We start from the raw sequence: 23,571 nt of genomic DNA, 5'->3' as shown, positions 1-23,571 counted from the left end.
AGCCACTGTGCCCACGTCTCTCTGCTTATGCCAGTCTGACTGCCACATCCTGGCTGAACTCAAGAAAACCCAATTTAAGGAATGAAATATTTTTTTTTCCCCCAAACTACACGTAAACAACAGAAGTGCACTTAGAAATTATAGTTTAAAACGTGTCATTTACTAATACAACTAGACATAATCAGAAACGCACAGCACACGAGCTGCCTCCCCTTCTCTATCACTGTATATGATGAGGAACATTGAGATAGAGGTCATTGTCCACCAACAGGACCACCTTTGCTTTAGTGTGAAAAGTGCACTGGTCTAAACCTGGCGATTGCCACTTGACAACTTCTAAGCCAATGATCGTCACGGTGGCAAAAGTCATGTGTGTGGGCATGCAGATCATGTGACACAAACCACATGCTGCCATTAACGTCCACGGTCCTCAGAGGCCTGTGTGGCTGTGGTCCTGACTCTCCCTCTAGACCTTTCCCTGGCCTTGAGAGCTCTCCCTCTCTCCTGCTTCCTGGATCACATCACTGGGCTTCACCCAGCTGGTGGAAGAGGGGCTGGGACAACGAGATGGGTCCCTGGATCTTGGGGAATTTCAAATGGATCAGACTCAACAGATCAGAAGACCCTGGGGACAAACGGGAGCAAGACCGTGCTGCACAGAACTTCTGTATTCTAAAACACGAGGTTCAAGGTGCCTCGAGTCAGTCGTGATGGAAACGGTACCAGAGCGTCTGGTGAGAACAAGGTGAATTGGGCATGCTTGCTCGAGAGCTCGGGAATCTCCCTGCAATCCTGCTTTTGGGGAAAAGACTTCCCAGCAACAGGAACACCCCTCAGCCCAAGGGCAGGATGGGTTCAGGTCCGGCATGGTGAGGAGCTCGCGAGCCGAGTGGGCTGGCTGCGGCACCCCGACAAGTCAAGTCAGAGTGCTGGGCACGTCCCTCTCCTCAGACACCTGGTTTCCTTTGGTGAGAACATTCAGCATCCTCACTTCTATCTATGCTGCAATACTCAACCTAATACTCTCCACCAGAGCATGTTTCTCCTGTCACTGTGTCCAGTGACCAGCCCCTCCCAGCCCCACCCCTCAGCCTCTGGTGACCACTGTCCCACTCACACCCACCACCGGGTCCTCTTTCTGGATTCCACTTGCCTTGCTGTGCCTGGCTTATCTCACTCAGAGTCCCCAGGGCTCATCCATGCTGCCACAAATGACATGATTTCACTCTTCTTATGGCTTTTAAAATAATTTTCCCTAAAATTATTTTAAAATTTGATTCTTCAAGTTTTTTGAAATCAAATTCCAAATGGGAAAAGGAAGAGCCGCCTATGCACCTGGCAATGACCCTGGTGGAAGCTGGGCAGCCGGTAGAGCAGGTGGCTCCACCTCCGTCATCTCCACCCAGGCATCTGCAGAATTCCTCCCTCTGGATTAATGTCTTTTTCAATTACGTTAATAAACTACACGAAACTCAATTCACAGCCGTCCCAAAAGGGCCATACCCGGTGACAGAGGTGTGTTCTCGTGGTCTGCAGTAATGCACGAGGTGTGCCTGTGTTTCGCTTGGACAATACCCACCTAGTTAAGAGCACGGGTTAGCAGGCACCCTGTGAGGGCAGTGAGACACCAGCTCCTTCTGCAGGAGACACTGAGGCTGGCGTAGACGCTGAAGGCTCTGGGCTTGAGAGAAGATGTTGTGTCACTGTATGAGGCAGCAGCCTGATGTCCTGTGTCTAGCCTTGACCTTCTCGCTTCCTCTGTGACTCAGAGGACTGCAGGGGAAGGTGTGGTCTCTCTGGATGAGGGTCACATCTGGATGAGGGTCACATCTCGGGATGAGCGCTCCTTGCAAGTGGAAATTCTGCCTGATGTTATGCAGCCCCGAGGATAAGATGAGGCGGCGGTACCAGCGGATAATGAGGAGGGCTCTGGCCACTGGGACCGTCTCCCAGCCTTCCTGATCCCATGCTGACCTCTACACTGATGGCCGTTCTGTACCTGGCTAAGAGCAAACCACACTGACCCTTAACACCTGCTCAGATCCAAGTTCAGTACCAGCCCAGTTCCAGCTGCCAGGATGGCCCTCCCGCTCAGGCAGGCCCGGAGCGCAGATACCTGCCTCTTGCCTTCTAGGGCAGGGCCAGCCATGCTCTGGGGAGCGCCACTCCCAGACTCCCCTCTGGAGGGCTCAGGGCCAGCCTTGCCCCTGAAAGCTGGGGTTTCGCGTCTTGTGCTCTCAGGGAACCCCCCCACCAATGTGTCTGGCCTGATAGAAGTAGTCATTTCAGCCTGAGTCCACCGTGGCTTCAGGGCACTGGGTCCCCTGCACATGTTGCTTCATGGCCAGCTGTTTGGCAGGGTCCAGGCTGATGATTTCTAAGGCCCTCAACAGGATTCTTGGACGCCAAGTTGGCACTCCACATCTGACTTAGATTTTGTTTTCTCCTCCTTCAGTAAAGTGGTTCCCCCCCACCCAATTCACTTAAAAGTGTTTCCCATAAAATATGTTCACGAAGGTCATGACCAGATTCCCTAAGCTGACGTAAGGCACAGTGAGCTGCTGTGGCCACACTGACGGCTGCAGCACACACTGTGATGCCTGGTCCTCACTCAGTGACAGTGCTATCGACCAATCAGTGGCCACATATCAGAGAATATGGAAGACTCACAAAGAAGAACCAAGCCCCAGCCCCTTTCCACACGGCTGGGTTTAATCTTCTTTCTTTAATTAGAATTTAACGTGAGACCTAGCTAACCATGAAAGGACGCATGAACCGAAGATCTCTGTGGCTGGCCCACAGCTCAAAGGTGCCCCAATGAGGGCTGTGGGTGGGCGATGCTCTTCCCGTTGGCTAGTCTGGAAGGTTAGTATCGCTCATTGTTTAGGGTACTTCTATAGCACACTGTCATGCAGGTGCCTAAGAGTGGCAGCAAGACGGTCTCCTCTTTCCTCACCTCTCATTTCCTTCATTGCAATGCAGTCTCATGGTGCGGATCCCCGGGGTCTGGGGAAAGCAGAACTTTACTACCATTTAAGTAAATTCTGAATCTGGGGTCTCCTGTGCTTGTAAACTATCTCGAGCAGCAGTATCTACAGGGGTAAGATCTAAGGGATCTTAAGGCAGCCTTGCCCAAACTTACAGTTTATAGAAAAGAACGTTTAAGATCAGAGAGGTTGAGCAGCCTACCCCAGGCCCAGCCTAGGTGCCAGGAAAGCCGGGCCGTGCAGTCCTGTGATTCTGCTCTGCCTGCTGCTCATTTCAAACACAAGCTTGACTTTCTATACCAGAAGCGGTCTCTGTCACCCTGGCACTTCCCTAAGTGGTTCTGGATTATCCAGAGTTCAGAACTTGGGGCATTTCTCACCTGCAGGCTGGGATCCCCCTTTCCCATGAGCCTAAAGTGACCCACACCCTATGTCCCTTATATAGACTGCTCGCCAAAAAAACAACTTATCAGAGCAAGTCTTACCCTGAATTCTTATGTCGAATCCCTAAGCCCAATGTGAAGTCACGGGCATTAGCTCATGAGTGTCTGCGATGAATGGGATTGGTCCCCTTATCAAAGAGGTGCCAGATTAAGGCCCTCCTCCCTCCCAGCACATGAGGACACAGCAAGGAGAGGACCGCCTTTGATCCTGGAATCAGGCTTTCCCCAAGACACCAACTCTGCTAGCACCTTGATTTCCAGAACCAGGAGAAACAATCTTCTGTTCTTTATAAGCCATCTGCTTTGTGGTAGTCTGTTGTAGCAGCTCAAACCAAACACAAAAGTTAATTGGCCATCTTGGTGTAGATAGGCCTTGTCTTCCTGGATGATGTGACATCCGCTGAGGACAAGGACAGCCACACATTCTTCACAGAATAAAGGCTGTGAATTTTCAAGAAACTGTAAACTTTCAAATTTGAGAGTTGCCAAGATATTCAAGTGGCTTTTGAACACTTTGCTCTCAGGAATGCTTTAAACTTTCAGAAGTTACTGGGAATCCCAAAAGCTTTTGCTTATATGGGGAGCTGGTCTATAGTGAAAATTAAAATGAAAAAAGAAAACTAAAAGTATTTATTCATGGAATTATTTTTTAAAATAATATATTAATATAACTAATATATTTATGCAAAATAACTATATTTCTCCCCCAAAATACTTTCAGTGGCATCTCTTTACATTTTTGCAAGTCTCATTCACCTCTAGCTTGATAGAAGGAGGACTGTAGAAGACAGCTGGATTCTGACACCTGCTTTGACTTCAGGCTGTTGCAAGGCGTTCTTTTGATTTAAGGAGATAAAAGCAATCTGGCTTCACATGTACATGTTGTTGGAGGGGAAGGGATATTTTAATTGCCTCATAAGATAACGGCAAACATTCTTCTTTGACACTATATCCAAACTTGACAAGGTTAGTTGCAATGTGAACTCTAAAACCAAATTAATTAATGTTTTATACTCATGAGAGGATGAAAGTGTCAAAAGCACATAACATCTTGGTATTATTGTGAAAACAGCTTCAACTTTTCCGCATTTCCTAAGCAGGCGTGGTTACCCACAGGGTCTTCAGACTTACTTGGAAACTTCTGCTTGAATCATTTCATTAAGTGAATTTATCATCAGGCTCATCGCTGTGGAGTAACCTATTGAGCATATTCAGCGTGACCCATTCTAAAAACAAAACTCAGTAAGACCGTTGGTTGACCAGTGAACTCGGAGTCGGACATCTTTGACCAATGGTCCAGAAAGGACAAAGTCTTTCCCAGGCCTTCTTTCAGAGCCCGAGCCACGTCTTGGTGAGTGACATTCTTCTGAGCTCCTCCACAGGATGGATCAGTGGCCAGATTCCAGGCTGGGATTGTTTCATGTGTTCTGCGTACATCTGTGTTTTCACCAGCCTGCCCTGAGTGTGCTCTTGAGCAGCTCTGACCCATGGGCACCACCTGTGGGCAGGAGAAGTGGCATGCCACCTCTCTGAAACCTTGCCAGGCACCAGCTCCCGGGGAGCCTGGGGTAGGAGCACGGCTCGGCAGTTGTGGGCACCTGCCTGTCACGTTGCCAGCACGTGATTTCTAGACTGCGCATGGAACATGCTGACCTTCAGGTATCTGTCTTTGTTTATTCCCTTTGTCTTGTCTTATCTCTTGTTAGTTTAAAACACAACCAAAATAAAAGACAAATAATCAAAGACAGTGAAGAACAAGCATGGAAAATCCAGCAAAACCCATTGGATACACTGTAATAGAATCCGACGTCTTTTTCCTTCCCTACCATTCTTCTCCTGATTCAAGAAACTCCTTGGTCAAAACAGTTATTTTAAGTGTATTTTTGTCAGCTACATTATCACCTAAGCGTTTACTGATACTTGCTACTACAAGCTATGATACAGTAATACTTTACTTAATATTAAGATTGAACCAACTTAATGAAGGTTATAACACAACAGTTTACCACTGTGTTTCCTGATCTTGAATTATACAAGGGAATATTAAATGGTGTGTTTCTGTAAAATACTTTCAATGAACCTATTTTTTTTTATTAGAATGAATACCGAGGACTTGGGTGGCATAAGCTAAAGCAGAAACATGTCCTGAGAGTTCTTCTTTTGCACAGTGATCAGAGAGGGTAACACCACAGGTCATATCTGAGAATTTGTTCAGTTTAATGTCATCGGCATCATCACCACCATCATCATCATCACTATCTACTCTCTCATCATCACCATAACCACACCGCCATCCTAGCATCACAGCTCCTCTACCATCGTCATCGCCATCATCACCGTCATCATCATCGGCATCATCACTACCACCATCATCACCATTGTCATCACCATCACCATCACTATCATCACCACCCTCCTCATTATCACCATCATCATCATCACCATCACCTTCACCATCATCGTCATCAGCATCCCCCTCATTACCATGACCATGATCATCTCTACTATCATCATTGTCATCTTCACTGTCACCATTGTCACCGTTGCCAAACTGAAAGGAACAGATGTTCAGACAGGAGATAACAAAGCACCCACTTATCATGGAAGCCTGTTAGTCAAAATGTGGTGGGTCTCACATCTCCGTATCTATTTCCTTCCGTCAAATACCCTGAAACCACAAGCTCCTGGGAGGTGGGTCTAGCTTCTGCTATGTAAGCAATGATCACAAATGCTAGGGAGTTAAAAGCTGCTCCTACATAAGCAGAACATACCCTGTTCTAATCCGCCTTCTAATCTTGATCTTAAAGAGGAAGAATCTGTCCTGACAAGAGGAAACACCCCATTTATTCCTGAGCTGGGCTTCACTCCCCTCAGTAGAGAACCCTGCACACGTCACAGCTTCTGTCGACTGCCCCCTTGGTCCTTCTGACCTGCTTGCTCCTGGGACTGCTAGCAGGCAGGGGTAGGCTTTCTGCGCCATCTTCATTGACAACTCCAGGTCTTTGCCTGGCTTCTCCCCAAGGTGGAAATGGAGACTTTTCTTGAACTCAAGTATTGTGGCAGCCACATGCTGTGCTTCCTGGATATTCCTGCTCGATGTTGAGCAGCTCCTTGGTGACACTAAGGGACATGCTTCCCCACTGTTACCTGATCAAACAGAAATTTGCAGAAACCATTCTTCTCTTTGCTACACTGACTTTAGCCAGTGTCCGTGGTGAAAGTTAAACCTCAGGAATAACTGTCGAGGTTAGCTGGGCTCCCAGAAAATCACCGGAAGCTATTTTATCCCAAATCAAAAACGCTGACTCCTCGCCTACAAAGACCACTTTATCCCTGTTTGCTCTCCGACTGGCTCTTTGACTTTCTAGGTCATATTTGCAGACACAGTGGCATTCTGAGGTACAGAACCAGCATCTCAGCATAAGTGGAAGGTGTTTGCACATCTAAGCCAGATCTCTGTCCACTCAGCTGCTGATCCAGTGGCTTCCCAAGGAAGCAGGCTGGAGCCCTGACTCCCTATCATGGACCTAGCGCCCTGGACGTGGCGCCTGCTGGCCCAGTGTGCTCTCCCGCCATGCCCTTCTCTCCCCCCACACAGATCCACGGGCTGCCTCTGGAGAGACCTTTCCGTTTGTTGCTTCCTCTGTCTGGGATCCACTTGGGCAGACCTGCTCCCACCCGTGCTTGGCCTTTGGTATTCAAAGGGGAGCCCTTAGAGAGGATTTCTCTGGCCACGCTCTCTGAAACAGCCGCCTCCCACACAAACCCACCTTCCCTCTCCCCTTACGCTGCTCCACTGCCCTGAGTCCTGGGATCTACTCGGAATCATCCTGTCCTGCCTTCCTCTGGCTCCTCTACTGGGAAGGGGACTCCCTGGGGTGGGCGTCCAGCCCTCCTGCTCACAGCTGTCTCGGCGCACTGTGACCTCAGCAGGCACTGCTCAGGGAGAAGGCAGCAGGCTGGCTGCAGGGGACAGAGGAGGATCGGGTTCTGTGGGTATTCTTCCCCTCATCCACGCTGCAGAGGGATTCAGGCCCAGACCCCAAAAGACACCCTGTCACTGTGAGCTCCTCAGTGTTCATGACGGTCATCCTGTCACTGTGAGGCCCCTTGGTGTTCATGACGGTCACCCTGTCGCTGTGAGGCCCCTTGGTATTCATGACGGTCACCTGGCTTCTGCTCACCTCTGTTTCTCACGCACCCTGGGCCGGGTCCCCTCTGTCCCACCCTCTCCTCCTCCTTCCCAGCACAGTGATCTCACCTCTCTAACTTGGCCCACATCATTTCTTCTAGAATCACCTCCTTTACGAAAATGCCTCTTAACTGCTCTCTGAGCCAACACTCCTTTTCCAAACCTCCTGTGTGTTCACCTGGGCATTTGGCAATCTGGGGTTTGGTGTCTGCTGGTCTTCTGCTGCGAACACAACTGTGAACTCTCTGGAGCAGGAGCTGGCTGCTATCGGGTCTGTTAGATGCTGCTCTGAAGAGCTGGCCTCGCTCCAATGTGATTGATATATTGAGAACAATTTGAGCATGACTTTAATTCTGTGCTTCTAATATATGATTTTTGTCTGGGAGAAACATCAAGTAAATGCAGAAAGTGTCACGGGGCTGGGCACTGGTGCCCGCATGGAGGCCCCCGAGGCACACAGACCCCAGCAGGTGCTGCCCTGGCACCGCAGTGGGGCTCACACCGTCCACCTGACTGCAGACACAGGCCCCCCAGCACCCCACGCTCCCCACTCCGGCCTCCAGAGCCAGCCCACCCAGCAGACTCCAGGGCTTCTGCAGGCAGAGGGCCACGCGTATCACAGTTCCGTGCATTTCTCAGCCATGGAACATGTGGGAACTTCACTCGCATTTTTTACCAGGTTCCTGTCTTTTCTTTCTGTGTCACTGACAGAGTATTTGGTTGTCCATGACCCCCATTCCCCTCTAAACGCAGGAATTTTGTGTGACTTTGATTTTTCAGGGTGCGCATGTTCAGGCTTCGTGCCCCTGACCAAGGTGCTCGGGGGCCCAGCGCCATGGGGGGCATTCGCTGCTTATTTGCTGATGAGATTAAAAAGCACTTGCACCTGGTCCTCTCCATGGCACTGTCCCATCCCTGCGTCCACGATTCTGCTGCTGCTCTGGACCCAGCAGGCCGTCCTGTCGCTGTGAGGCACACATTGCTGCAACACTGACCTCCCACCTGTGCCCCTCCGCTGGCTGTCCATGGCCATTCAGGTTCTAGGAGGCATCTGCTTCGTGACTTGGGATGTGGCATTTGCCTGACTGAAAGTCATCTCTGAAATGGATTTGACGAAAGCAGAAACCACATTGTTGGAGGATAAAACGAGTTATGTATCAAAGCAGAGGCACATCTAACTTCCTGTCATGATGCATTTCACTCAAACTCCGTCTGCATGTATTGGAAGCCCAGGGACCACGTGGACAGGTGGAAGGGTGGGGCAGCTGCTGCAAATCTCCCCTCCTGCTGACCCTTCCCAGCCTGCCCCTTGTTCTACGTGCCTTCGGCTGCCCTGCAATAGATGTCAGTTCCAGCAACGTCTTGGCTCTTCAGCTTTTAAACACTGCTCTAGGACAGGACAACTGGAAATGAGGTCAAGTGCTTTGCCCTTGATGTTGGCTCTCAGGAACAAAGGAGAGCCAAGAGCCGCGATCCAGGCAAAGTGGCCCAGGCTGACAGGTGGCCCAGGCTGATGTCAGCATCTCCTCTGACAGCGGGCAGCCGAGCAGGGTCATTGCAGCTTTGCCGATAGCCTTCTCCATGAAATTACACCAGCCAGTGGCCCACGCAGGTCCCTCCACTCAAGCAGTTGGGACCACTGCCCGTGTCTCACTCAGTGGCCTTCCCCATGTGTCTGGACATTGAACTTGAGGATTCCAAGTGGGAAACTCACCCTCTGTGGACAGAGCAAGGCCCCTGGAGGCTCTCTGAGGGTGGATGGGAAGGTGCTCCCTGGAAGGGCTCAGTGGAGAAGAACTGCTGCAAAGGGCTATTCTGCTGCAGAACCGGGGAATACAGCAGGCTTCATGCCGAGGCCTGGCTTTTCCAAATGCAAGCGGCCTTTCCCTGCGAGGCTGAGCAGCAAGTGGCAACTCCTGACTGGAACACACCCAATGCCTCCCTGGAACCTCAGGCTGACACTGAAGCACAGAAGCCCAAATGACTGCTGAGTGCATGGCCAGTGTGTGGTCAGCAAGTGCCCATCAAAAATGACCTCCACATCACGTACAACCGCAAATAGGATCCTAATTAGAATGTTACGCTCCATGTATGTAGTATGCCCCAATACACTCTATTGTCATGTATATCTCAAAAGAAAAAGAAATTAAAAAAAAATGAATGACCCACTGAGAATGATCCAGATCCTCACTGCTCTCTTTCCACTCTAAAAGGGGGCTCACTACCTCCATGAATATGATTTCTTTCTCTTTTATTTGGTTGTGGCCTGAGCAGATAGAAAAAGTATGTAAGAGTCAGAAAAGGCACAAATCAAAATTATGTAACGACTCGGCTTGCAGTAGGGAGGATATGGATGTACCAAGGAGCTTTCACTCAAAAATCGTTCGAGACCTTGGGAGGAAATGTGTTCTCCAATGCCCTGCTCCCTTTCTGCACAGCAGCCATGCAGAGGGGTGGTTTTCCGTTACAACTTCCCGCCCTTGCGCTGCTCAGCACCACCAGGACTGGCGGCACCCTGGGACTGCCCCTGAGCAGCAAGAGGTGCCCGAGCTACACAGGGTCCTGCGCTTGCTCTGGTTAAGCAGGTCGATACTTTGTATGCCAGAGTTCACAGACCTTTCTACTAATCAAGACAAATTATAACCACTGTTGGACTTTTTAAAAAGCCAGTCCAACAATTTATTCCATAAATTGGGTCTCATAATTCATCAGGAAGTGATTTTTCTTCTTGGAGTCAGACTTTAATCATACCATGTTGGAGTCTACAGCAGAATACATCTTTTCTTCACCAGTTCTTAGATTTCAGACACAATTACAGTTTTGCTTGATTCTTGCAAAAATAACCCTGCAGGTTGGACAGTATTTCATGGTTTTCACTGTGTGATTCCAGATATTCATCTCATGTGGTCCTTGGGAAAATTGGTAAAGAGGGCAGACACGACTGTCCCTGGTTAGCAGGAAAAGCTTTCCTAGGATAAGGGAGAAGGTTGGAGGGACAAATTCAGTAGTAGAGCAAGAGCCCTGCACACAGAACCAGGTCTTTCCAGTATCCCACTCTTCTCTCACATGACGTTAAGTATTTACCATGTCATGTTGTCTTTAAAGAGTAAAAGCACTACAAAGCCAAAGGATAGTCAAGAGCCATGGCACAAAGATTCCGGAAGCACCGTGTTCTGTGACTAGACCGAGAGCCAGGGAGGGCTGAAGACAGCAGGAGGGGGCGGGACGCTGTTCTTGTCAGGAAGGAGGCGAGGACTGGGACCTCGTGGCCTCCATGCACAGTGCCTGGATCAGGCCGGACACCTGCTGTCCGTGTGCCTGGCCTGCCCACCCGGGGCCTCCCGGCACAGCCAGAGCGGCTCGCACCCTGCAGGTACCTTTCGGCTGGCTCTTCCCTCCTCTGCTGGGGCATAAAGCATCTAAGCCGCTGCCTTGTCAACCTTCGAGTGGCTCTAATTGTCTAACCATGGCTCTGGCGGGATCAGAGACCTTTTAACATTTCCCACTGCCCCCAGGAAAATGGATGCCTGTTTCTAGGATGTGACCCTCAATGCCTCCTGCCTAACCCGGGATGGGGGGCGGCAGCTCTCCGGGGTCTCTCCTGCTCCTGGCCCCTCGGCCCCTCTGAGGAGGCGTCCTGCCCGGAGCAGCAGTCTCCTGAAGGAGCGCTTCACTCACCGGCCGGCACCCTCTGGAACAGTCGAGATCCTGATGTTCTGGCTCACAGAGGTCAGGCGGTCTCTCTCCCTTTCTTTGGATCTGCAATCGCTGGTTTCGTTCCTCAGTACCTCAATCCTCCTCCACTCACTCCTCGACCCCCTTGGCTCTCGACCTCCTGTCTTCTAGACTGGTCTCCGGTGGAAACTCACCTCACACCCCACACCCTGCACTCACTGTACCCCGTGACTTCTGATCCTTCACTGAAGCTTTGGCTTGTCTGAATTCCTGACCCGTTTGACACGTGACCCTGCTCCCTGAAGCTCTCAGCCTCTCACCACGTCTCAACAGGAACGCACATCAAGGGAAGCCCTGCCTCTGTCCTTAGAGGCATCATCACTAAGTCACGTATCCCCTGCCTACTGCCCCTGCACAGAATGACCGACGGAAGCAGCCGCGTGAGGCAGAGCGTCATGCTCACCCAGGACCCCTCCCCACTCCAGCTTTCTCCTGGAAGCTCAGTTCAGCCAGTTTTTGGTTTTTTTTCCACAAAATCTGGGCAATGCGAAACGTGCCAATACCACATGGATTTTAAATCCTAAACTAAACTTAAAATAAACAAGATAAACCGACCCCTGATTACACCTGCAATTCATACAGTTACTGTGGGATTCTTTAGGTTTGGCTTCCTAGTGGCAAAAAGCAAAGAATGCTTTATAGGAAGTCTTGAGGAAGTCAGGGCAGACAGAGATGGCCTTGGTGGCACCTGGGGAGGGTGGGAGGACCTAATGGCAAAGGCTGTCATTGCAGCCATTTGCTTAGCCTTTGGAGTCCCCATGTCCTCATCCATAGGATCACTGCACTGCATAATTGTAATGAATACACGTGACAATGTATTGGAACCCCTGGAACACTGTTCCTGTTTCTAGAGAGCACATCGTCATCATCATCATTGATATTTTTATCACCACGGTTCACGGCACATACATCCACTCATGTATATTCCTACAAAACTTCACGTTTTCCTTAAATATAACAATGCCCCGAGCCAATGCTGGTGAAATGGTTTGTAACTTTCACACAGTATGGGCAGGCAAGAGTTAAGTATCACACGGGAGGCTCCTGTGCTAGTTGCCTGGTGGGCGCTGGGGACCCAGCCCCTCCTGCTGCAGGGCTCTCTTTGCTTGCTTCCCCTGTAGGTGACGAGGGTCCTCTGGCCTACACCTGCCCTCGCCTGCCCACTCCAGTCCACCAGCTACTGCAGGGCAAGGAGTGGCGTGGCTCAGGGGCACCAAGGCCCAGAGTCTTGTCTCAAGTCTTCTCTGCCCCATGCCCTGCCCCTTTCCTTGTCATCACCCTCACTACAAAGAAACTGGCAGAGGGGACGACAGAAAGGGTGCGGGTGGTGCTTCCTCACTCCCTCTGCCCTGAAATTCACGCTCACTGTGGGTTACGTGGCACCCGCTGTTTAAGACTGTTTCACAGTCGGCCCTTTACCCGCAGGACTCCTGGCCCATCGAAAGCCTTATAAACAACAGGGAGGGGCTTCCAGAGAGCCCCAGGTGGCCCCTTCTCAGAGGTGGATATTTTAGAATCGCATCAGGGGCAGAGGGTCTCCAGCGCCATTCCAGTAGCAGCTCCCTTGGCTGCCTGGCTGCAAGACGGGCAAAGACCACTCACAGTCATTGCAGATGGACGACTCTTATGTCTCCAACCACCTGGGACATTCTTCAGGCATGACTCTAGATCTTTCATGGGATTTGTTTTTGGTTTTTAATCAGTCAAAATCCATAAATGTCAATACATCTGCTTGGCTCAGGAACAGTTTCAATGAAATTTTCTCAGATGCTTTCAACAGGGACAGTGGGGAGTCGAAAGGAGAGTCTCAGGAATGAGGCTGCTGGGGGCAGGAAACGCTGTGACTAGGTAGGACCTTGTCTGCAGAGAGTTTCAAATGATAACAGATCTGACAAGGGGCGGTCTGCTGGGCAGTCTGCTTTGTGAGGCCAGGGCCTGACATTGGAACAGTGTGAGCAATCAGCGCTCCCGGGGCCTGGAAGAGCCCTGCTCCATCCCCAGACATGGTTCACCATTCAGTGAGAGAAAGGGAAGCTGTAACATACTTATGTCATTGTGCTTCCTCCATTTCCACTGTGTGTGCGCACCCACGCACACACACACACACACACACACACACACACACACACACTGGGGCTGTGATTTCCAGTTTAACTGAATATTATTTACAGGTAGATGTGGTCCGCCTGTTATAGCCTACGGCCATGAGGACCCAGTACTGGGCATCTTCATCTTATCCAAGAGCACCTCCCTCTGCCACTCAGGCCTGCAGCAGGCTGTGCATCTGAGCCCGGGACACAGACACAGTTTATCTCCCAGCCGCTAGTTCTTGCCTGAACCCTGCCATCTCAGTCCAATCTCCCCACACAACTGCAGCCTCTGGGCTGACTCTGGAAGGTGGTGGCTCTCTAATGGCCTCTTGCCCTTGCTGGTCTCTCACTCGCCCTTGGTCCCACATTCCCAGAGCATCATCTCCCAAACCAGGGGTAGCTCATGTGCTGGGCAGCAGGCCTCTGCAAGCCGAGTGGGCACTGGCTGACCTCCTAAGCTGCTCTGGGCTGTTTCCACCTTGTCGAGAAACAGACAGGTGACAGCACCCCTGGGGAAGCCAGGATCTGTGACCACCTGTTACCTGCCCTGCACCTGTCTAGTTATTCCCATCTGAAAATGGGGAAGCTGAGCCTCCGCCTGGCCACGCAGCTCCTGCCCACCTCCCACTTGGCCAGGCCTGTCTCTGGACTTCCAAGTGACTCTCAGCACCTCCCAACAGAACGCTCCCCCGCCTTGTTCTCCAAATGCCCGCAATCTGAGCGGCTGGCTGATGTGCCTCTAAGACATGAGTCCCCTCACCCTACAAGGGCTTCACGTCCTGCCCCTCCTGGCCCTGCCCTCTCACCCCCCCTCCCTTCTTGGTCCTGATGTGGCTTCTTTAAGTCGAGAGTCTAGTTTTTCTTCTTGCCAGGTGAATGCCGCTGGGGAAGACTGTATTTAGAGACAGGAAAGCCACTTTTTCCCCATTAAATAAAGCTGTCCGAGTTCACCTCTGGGAAAGCATTCTTCCTGACCAGGTGGAATCACCTTTTCTCCAGTCCCCACACAGAGCCACAAGAAGGAAGGAAACTCATCCGTCTCCCGGGTGGTTTCACAGTTAGTGAATGAATGAAGCCGGCTGCGGCTTTCTGAAGGCACTGACCAAGACTAGCTCTGGGCAACTGCACTGGTCCCCCAAGTGCACTCTGCCCAAGTCGGCCTGCAGAGCGGCCTGTGCCCCCAGTGGGCAAACTGAAGGACAGCTGAGAACTAGGGCTTCTGGTGCCAGGGCTAAGGGCTGGGGCAAACCAGGAGTCGTGAGCCCAGGGGCCACAGGCAGGACTCTGTTTGCAGGTGGTCCTGAACGTGCTCAGGGCACAAAGACCCAACAGGTTATGAGCTGCAGGCCAGCGCTGGAATCCCCAAGGCTCCCCACTCCCCACTGCCAAGACAGACCCCGGAAAGACTGAGGGCTGGTATTCAGGGAAGCTGGAGGGCGTACTCCCGAAAGAGTCGAGATCCTCCGACATGGAAATCCCGGCCTTATCTTAGAGGGAAAGCAGCAACACCAGTGTGTGCAGAAGTAACTATGCCGTTTCTCGGTTGCCAAGTAATCCTTCAAAAAGCAATTGGACTATCTCCCTGGCTCACACTTTCTCTGGGCTAATTAATAGGCTAATTGATATGTTTCATTCTCTGTCAAATTAAAGGTTCTTTTCTAAAGAAAGTTAGATTTGGTTTCTGAAAGTGGGTTGTATGCTTGTGATTGATGCATTAAGCCAGTAAACTGCCTCTTGCTAGCATGTCCAGAGAGAGGAGGCTGCCTCTCCCCTGGCTCTGCCTCCCCTAACCTCAGCCTCTGCCCGACTTCAGCCTCTCCCCTGGCTCTGCCTCCACCCACCTCGGCCTCCACCCCACCTCTGCTTCTCCCCTGGCTCTGCCTCCCTCCACGTCTGCCTTATCTCCAGCTCGGCCCTCTCCCCACCTCTGCTTTTCCTCTTTACCACTTACTCCTGATTTACTTGATGAACACCAAAAACTTTTGTCACCATCTAAGATGCAACAGCACTGGCTTATTATCATGGCCAGCTTCACAGTGGGTCTACACACGTGGGTCCCCAGATTCCTCTCTACCAGTCTCACCCACTTTATGGCTACACTGTGGGCTCTGGGTAGCACAGTTTTAGAATTAGCAGGTGTAGCACATGCCAAGACATGCCTCCTTGTTTCAGAGACAGTGAAACACAGCCATTTCAGGTGAACAACTCAGAGGCTTCTGGCAGACACATGCCGTTATCGAGGTGCACCTACCCAAATGTACATGCACCAGTTGAAACACGAGACCACCCTATCGGCCCCCAAGTTCCTCAATTTCCTTCCACAGGGATCAGCATCCCCGCCTTTCCATAGGCAGCACTATTTTGATTCTTGCACTGGTCTAGAACTTGTTAAAAGTTGAACCGTACACCCTTTTCTGTCTGGCTTTATTCACCAGGCATGAGAGACGTGGTTGGAGTCCGCCTGTGGGCCTCACATGGTAGAAGGACAGTCTTCTTGTTGCTCACTATATGGTCTAAAAGTTTGGGTCCACCATTCACACGTTAGAATCCCAAACCCTAATGTGACAGTTAGGAGGTGGTTGGGTCACAAGGACAGAGCCCTTAGGAACAGAGTTAGTGTCCTTATAAGGGAGGACCCCAGAGGGCTCTCTGACCCTCTTCACGCTCTGTGAGGATGCAGAAGAGGGCAGCCCTCACCAGAATGCCCACGCTGACACAGAGACAGGACTTCCACACATGAACAAAGGGCTTGTGTTGACCCAGTCCATGGTGCTGATACAGCAGCCCTCGGGGGCCGAGAAGCTCACTAGTAGACTGCTGCATGCACACACCTCGAGTATGGAGCCAGCATCTCGTTGAAAGGCGCTGGGGTCGGTGGAGCTTGGGGCATGGTGGGTAGGGCAGCTGGGACCTGTCTTGTACAGAGGCAGGCTGTCATCGCTGTTGGGTAACACTCGGGAGTGCCACAGAGTCACGGGCAGCACAGCTCAGCTGTATAGAGACCTGCAAGTCCTCGCACCTCCTGGACACGCCCGCAGCGTGCGGGACTTCCCATCGCCTCCTCTTCCCACCAGCGCTTGGTGGCCTCTTTGGTGATTGCCATTCTAGTGGGTTGTGAAATGCCATCTCAGTATACTTATTTTTTAATTTAAAATAAATTTATTTTTACTCTGATACATAAAAGCATTCTACGTATTTATGGGATTCAATAGAGTTTTATCTGGCATTCACTACTAATAAAACCAAGGATCATTTCACAAGCGTGTTGACCATTTATATATCTCCTTTTATGGACTGCAAGCCTTTTATCCATTTTAAAGTATTGGTCTGCAGGCGTGTACACACATCTTTTGGATATAAGTTCTCTGTCAGACATACGATTTCCCATTGGATTACCTGACAACTCATTTTCTGAACAATGTCCTTTGATGAGCACAGATTTTTATTCTGATAAAGTATAATTGATTAGTTAATTTTTATGGTGGGAACTTTCTGGATGCCACCTAAGAAGTCTGTAGCAACCACAGAGTTGCAGCTTCTTCCATTATTTTCTTCTAGATGCTTCATAGCTTTAGTTTTTAGGTTTAGGCATATGATTCATCAAAAACAAACAATTGTTGATAATAAGAGGTAGAACTTGAAGTTTCTCTTAATTTTATCCAGACCCTCTCCTTTTACAAATCAACCATGTACACATGTGTGCCTAACTCCGGATTCTCCAGTTGTGGTAGAGCAAAATGGGAACTTTGGCAGCTTAAGAGCTGATAGGCGGTGGCTCTGCAGGCTGACACACAGCCCTGTTCACTTACACTTACCACAGGGCTGGCAGCACCTACAGGAACTTGTAACTAAATGCATGCAGTAGCAGAAGCAGGAAACAAAGTAGCTGGGACAGAAGAATCCCCCTTAGGCTTAGTGCCCTAAAAGTCCCTGGGTGTTGACAAGCGTGTACCCAGATAAGGAATGTAGAACGCACCCTCAACAGAACTGCACCAACTCCCTTGCTCGATCCCAAACTTGCTTATGTATAAAAGTAAAAGCCCGCTGTGCTTGGGGCTCAGACTTTGGAAATTATCCCTCAGGGTCACGGTGCCCCGAATAAAGCTTTGCTTCCAGATCGTGGTGTCCTGACCCCCATTTCCACTCCACAGTAACAGGTGCCATTGACTGCCTGTCTCCCTCATGCTGACACCACGCTGCATCATAGCAGCTTTGTGGAAAACCTTGAAAACAGGCTCTGGAAGTCCTTAAAACTTGTGATTCTTTGTCAAGCTTGTTTTAGCCATTCTAGGAGCATTGAGATCCTGTGCATAATTTAGAATCTATTTGCCAGTTTCCACTGTCTTGATGGAATTTCACTGGGCTTTCACTAAACCCTTCCATCAATTTCAAGAGAAATGGTGTCTTAGCAACCTGGATTCTTCTCATTTGTTGCTTGCTAGTTTTATATTTCACTTTTTCTTCAATTCTTCTTCCTGCTTATTTGGGATTCGTTTTGCATTTCTTTTTTTGACTTCTCAAAAAATAAGTTTAGATCATTGATTTTATCCTGTCTTTCCCCTTAAGTAAACTTTAAAACTTCAGAATTCTCACTAAACACTACACTACCTGCCTCCTCAAAGATCTACTACTCCAGGTTGTACCATCATTTAGCTAAAGATAAGCGTTAACTTGTCCTGCACTTTCTTCAATCCATGGGTTAACAGAGTATTTTGAGGGTACTGTTAGCTTTTTCTAAACATTCTATTGTTGATGGTTCGTGATTTAACTGTCTTATGGCTAAAGAACTTACTGTCAGCATATCATCTTAACTTTAAGGCATATTATGCATTCCACTCATATTGTAAAAGCATGTATTTTCTTAAATTATTGTGTCTATGTCCATCATTTATGTCCATCAGGTCAAGATGATTAAATGTGCACTTTAAATCTATATACTTACTTACTGAAATTATACCTCATTGTTCTATTAATTACTGAATGAAGGATGTTACAATCTCCAACTATTTGAGGAATCTAGTTCTGTCAATTTTTCATATCATGTCTCTCTTTCTTCCTCTTTCTCTCTCTCTCTCTCTCTCTCTCTCTTCTTTTTGGGAAGGTACTGGGGATTGAACTCAGGTGCACTCAATCACTGAGACACATCCCAGTCCTATTTTGTATTTTATTTAGAGACAGGGTTTTGCTGAGTTTCTTAGTGCCTCGCTTTGGCTGAGGCTGGCTTTGAACTTGTGATCCTCTTGCCCCAGCCTCCTGAGCCTCTGGGATCACAGACATGTACCACCAAGCCTGGTGTTATCATATATTTCAAAGTACTGTAATAGTATGCATATATGTTCATTATTTCATGTATTTCTAATAAATTAGCCACCTTCTTATAATCACAAGTCTATCTCTCTTTGTCTTTGAAAGAACTCCTTGCCTTGAAGGCCACCCCATGTGACACTAATTCAGCCAAGGATGCTCTCTTACGCTTCCTGGCTTCACGATGTATCTTCAATGACTCTTTCCTTTCCAGTCTTGGTCTGCGTTTAGTGTGAGTCCTTGTGAACAGTATGCAGTCAGGCCTTTGGTTTTTAAAAATCAGTCTGCTCCTCTTTATCTTTTCGCTCATTCAATCCACTTTACTTTGTGTGATCATGGATAGTGTAGCCTTGATTTTGACATTTTGGGTAACCCTGTGTCCTGGTACCTCCCATGGCTGTTTCTCTATTCCTCCTTTCCACTTTCTACAGGGCTAGTCAAGTATTTTTAGCATTCCATTTTCAGTTCCTTTATAGGCTTTTTATGTATATTGTATTGGATTTTTATTTGGCCATGTAACAGCTGCAGAGGGCATCCACACTCTCTTATGGTTGATAAAAAGTCAATACTATGCTAATTCACATAAATGCAAGAAATTTATAACAATCTAATTCCATTCAGCTCCATACTTTCTATACCATTATCACACGTTGTATAGTCAGGTCAAGGAAATTAAGAGACAAACAAACGTAGTATTTTCAATCTAGTCATATATTCACTGTTACTGGGTCCTTTATTTTATCCTAGGAACAAAATTTTCTGGTCTTTCTCTTCCACCTGAAATCTTTCTTAACAGGTCCTGTAGTGTAAGCTCACTGGCTCTTGATTTTCTCAGTTTTCACTCACTTGAAATAGTTTTTATTTTACCCATATTTAAGAAGGGCATTTTTGCTTATATTTTCCCATTTTTTAGCATCCTAAAAAAGTATTCTATTATTTTCTAGCAAGAAATCAAGTGTGAACTAAAGCCTTGTTCTCTTGTTTGAAAAATGGCTTTTCTCTCTAACTCCTAGGAAGGTCTGATTTTCAGAAATGGGGTCATCATAGAAGTAGGTGTTCTCCATGTTTATATACCACTTGGGGTTTCTTGAACTTCTTAATGCAAAATTTTAACTACTCAGCAAATTCTGGAAAGTCTAAGCTATTTATCACTCTTCCTGTTGTTGTTGCGATTCATTCTCCTTCCTCCCTTGGAGATTCAGTGTTCGTCACTCAGATACAGTCCCACTGTTCATGGAATGCAGTCTGTCACCTCTTCCCATTTCCTTCTCTGCATCTTCCTAGTCTGACTGACATTTTTTCTGTACTCTCAGTCTATTAAGCCATCTGCTGTATTTTTATTTAATACATCTTCAGTACTGGAATTTTATTTGTTATAGTTTTGTCTGCTGCAAATCTCCCTCTGTTCATCAGTATGATCATGTTTGGCCACAATTCCTTGGACATATTGATGATGGTTACTTTAAACCCTTGTCTGAAAAGTGCAACATCAAAACCATCTTCATCTCAGGGTTTGTTCCTATCAACTGCTTTTTTTTTTTTTTTTTTTGAAGCTGGGTCACATCTTTGTGTTTATTTGCAACTCTAGTAATTGTAAAATTTAGGGTTTTAGTTTTGTTCTAATTACAAATGGATCTTTTGGTCATGTCGAGTTTTGATTTCAGGGCTGGGTGGTGGCTCAGTGGTAGAGTGCTTGCCTAGCACATGTGAGGCACTGGGTTCGATCATCAGCACCACATAAAAATAAATATAAGTAAAATAAAGGTATTGTGTCCATCTACAACTAAAAAAAATATTTTAAAAAAAGATTCGATTTCTTCCTTTGTTAGACTTTGTCCAGCTGTGGCAGAAGGTGAGGCCCTTATCCTGAGGGACAGCTTTTACCCCTAAGGTGTGGACTTCCCGAGGTTTCAGCTGACTGCCTCTCCCCACCTGGCTGCGGGAACCCCAGCATCTCCAGCAGTGCATGGCCAGGGGCTCATTCCCAGCCCTGAGCAGGTGAGCACTCCCAGCCCTTGTCTGTGGCCACATGTGTGGGAAGCCTTCAGCCAGAGCCGGCGGTGGGTCCCCCCAGGACCTCTGGCAGTCCCTCCGCATCTGCTTCTTCTCGGTGCCCTGGCTCTACAAATTCCAGCTGCTTCTGACTCGGGAACTACAACACCTGCTCAGCGCAGGGAGGCCACGGTTCTACGGCAGGTCTGCAGGAAAGTGTCCCAGCAGAGAGGGGGCAGTCTGTGCTTCCTTTCTCCCAGGGACGATGGCTCTGTGCTAACTGTTCAATGCCTTGAAGCCGCTGTGTTATGGTTTGGATGTGAGGTGTCCCTAAAAGCTCACGTGTGAGAGAGTGCAAGAAGGTTCAGAGGAGAAATGATCGGGTTATGAAAGCCTAACCAATCACTGAATCAATCCCCTGAAGGCACTAATTGAGTGGTAACTGAACGTGGGTAGGCTGAGGCTGGAGGAGGTGGGCATTGAGGGTGTGGCTACGGGTATGTGATGGGGGTGCTAGCTAGTCTGTTTCTAGCTAGTGGAGTCTCTGCTTTCCGATCACCATGAGAGCTGCTTCCCTCTGCCACACCCTTCCAGAATGACGTTCTGCCTCACCCGGAGCCTCACCTGGAGCCCAGGGAATGGAGCTGGCTGGCTGTGGACTGAGACTTCTGAAATCACGGGCCCTCAAATAAGTTTTCCTCCTCTAAAGTTGTTCTTGTCAGTCTTGTAGTCACACAGGGAGAGAGCTGACCACCTGGTGTCTCACACACACCCCCAGTTTTAGAGGTGTGCTACAGTCTGCATCTAGAATGTCCCCAAGGCCCATATGTCATGGCTTGGTCCCCAGCTGGATGCTGTTGGGAGGTGGTAGACGTTTCAAGAGGTGAGACGTGGAGGCTTCAGGTCATTGGCAGTGTGTCCTCAAAGGGAACTGCTGGGCCCTGGTCTCTTCCTCTTCCTCTTGGCCACAAGGGAAGCAGTTCCCTGCGCCACACTCTCTCCCTTGCCAGAGGCCCAGGAGCAGCAGGCCAGCTGAAGATGGACTGAAACCTCTAATCCATGAACCAGAATAAACCTTCGTCTTTATAAGTTGATTATGTCAGATGTTGGTTACATGTTGTTTGTGCCCGGAGGGGATACACAGCGCCACCTACTCGAGCAAGCCAGTAGGGAAGTTCCTGTGTGCTTCCGGGCCCCACCAGTGCTGTGGGCTGGCTATGAGGCGCTCCCCCAGACTCCTGTGTCGATGCAGGAATGTTCAGAGGTGAAATGACAGGATTGTGAGAGCTGTGACCTAATCCGTCCGTCCTAGTTTGAATGGACTGACTGGCTGGTACCTCTGGCATGTTGGGTGTGGCTGGCAGAGGGGTCACTGGGTGCACCTCCCCTGCAGCCCTTCCTTCTCCCTCCCTGCTTCCTGCCTGCCATGTCCTGAATTGCTGCCCTCTGCCACGTTCTTCCACCATGCTCTGCCTCGCCTCAGGCCGACCACGCACTGAAACCTCTGAACCCGTGACCCAAAATAAACTTCCTCCTCTGAGTTATTCTCATCCATCCGGTGTTTTGGTCACAATGACAAAAAGCTGACTAACGCGACCAGCTTCTGTGAGTGTGTGTGCACGCACACCTTGCCTCTGAAGTGAGTGTCACCAGGTTCAGAGCACCGACGTCAGCCGTCAGACCTGGCCTCTGCTTCTCACTCCTGGCTGCCCACGCAGCATGTGAACAGGCAGCTCTTCCAAGGCCACGCGAGGCCAGGCTCCCTGCTCTGGGGTATGCACACACCAGGCACAAGCAGGAGGAACCAGGCTGGAGGAGACTCCAGAGGTGCCAGTCGGGGGGATGCAGAAATAGCAGGTCCCTCCGCCCACTCAGAGGGATTTTCAGTGAGGGACATGGCAGTCCATTCCAAGGATGGACACAAGTGCCAAAAACTTCAGAGTGCATTCTGGTTTCCCTGCCCCCTGTGCACGCGAGATCAGGTGATCACACATAAAAATCCAACTAACACCCACCAGGAACTCAGCTGCTTACCAACGGAGCAGAACGTAGTGTGAGGGGGCAGCAGAGAGGAGCCACGGCCACCATCGGAGACCTGAGGATTTCAGGGAAAGGGACACAGAGGCCACTTTCTTTGGTTTTTCCAGGCAACAGATAATTTTTGAAAGCTTACAGTCTAACTTGTGATGTGCGTTCCATTTGGGGAAAATACAGTGAAATATGTGAAAACCGAGTGTTGGGTAGCATGGTATCTAGTGATATGGCAAGATCTTGAGGCAGTCTGAGTCAGCGAGGGCTGGGGTATAGCTCAGCCAGTAGAGGGCTTGCCTCACATGCACAAGGCCCGGGTTCAATCCCAGGACCACACACACACACACACACTCTCTCTCTCACACACACACACACACATACATTCTCACACACACACACTCACACACATGCACACACTCACACTCTCACACACTCACACATGTGTGCACACACACTCATACTCACATGTGCACATACACACTCACACTCTCACACACTCACACTCACACACACACTCACACACGCACACACACTCACACTCTCACACACACTCACACACACACTCATACTCACATGTGCGCATACACACTCACACTCTCACACACTCACTCACACTCATACACTTACACACACACACACTCTCTCACACACACGAAAAAGAAAGAGTCAGTGAATCAACGGATGCCTTGAGGTGCTTCCTGGAGTGGCAGGAATGCAGCAGGGTCTTCTAGAACGACGGTGATTGGGGGAAAGAGGGACAGTCAGGAAGGCACACTCCCAAGTCTGAACACCGTCCC

At 49.3% G+C, this 23,571-nt stretch overlaps 1 protein-coding gene across 2 annotated transcripts in view; it reads right to left on the bottom strand.

Moving 5' to 3' along the window:
• The window catches only part of Dpp6 (dipeptidyl peptidase like 6), a 734,784-nt gene that overhangs the window by 432,888 nt on the left and 278,325 nt on the right, over nucleotides 1-23,571 (bottom strand). The gene's annotated exons all lie outside the window — the stretch shown is intronic.

The sequence above is a fragment of the Marmota monax genome, unplaced genomic scaffold (assembly GCF_021218885.2).
Source record: "Marmota monax isolate L192 unplaced genomic scaffold, Marmota_monax_Labrador192_F-V1.1 WCK01_AAM20220418_F8-fsc00226, whole genome shotgun sequence".
Classification (NCBI taxonomy): domain Eukaryota; kingdom Metazoa; phylum Chordata; class Mammalia; order Rodentia; family Sciuridae; genus Marmota; species Marmota monax.
The sequence above is the reverse complement of the archived record's forward strand: the minus strand, read 5'-3'. Positions and strand labels throughout refer to the sequence as shown.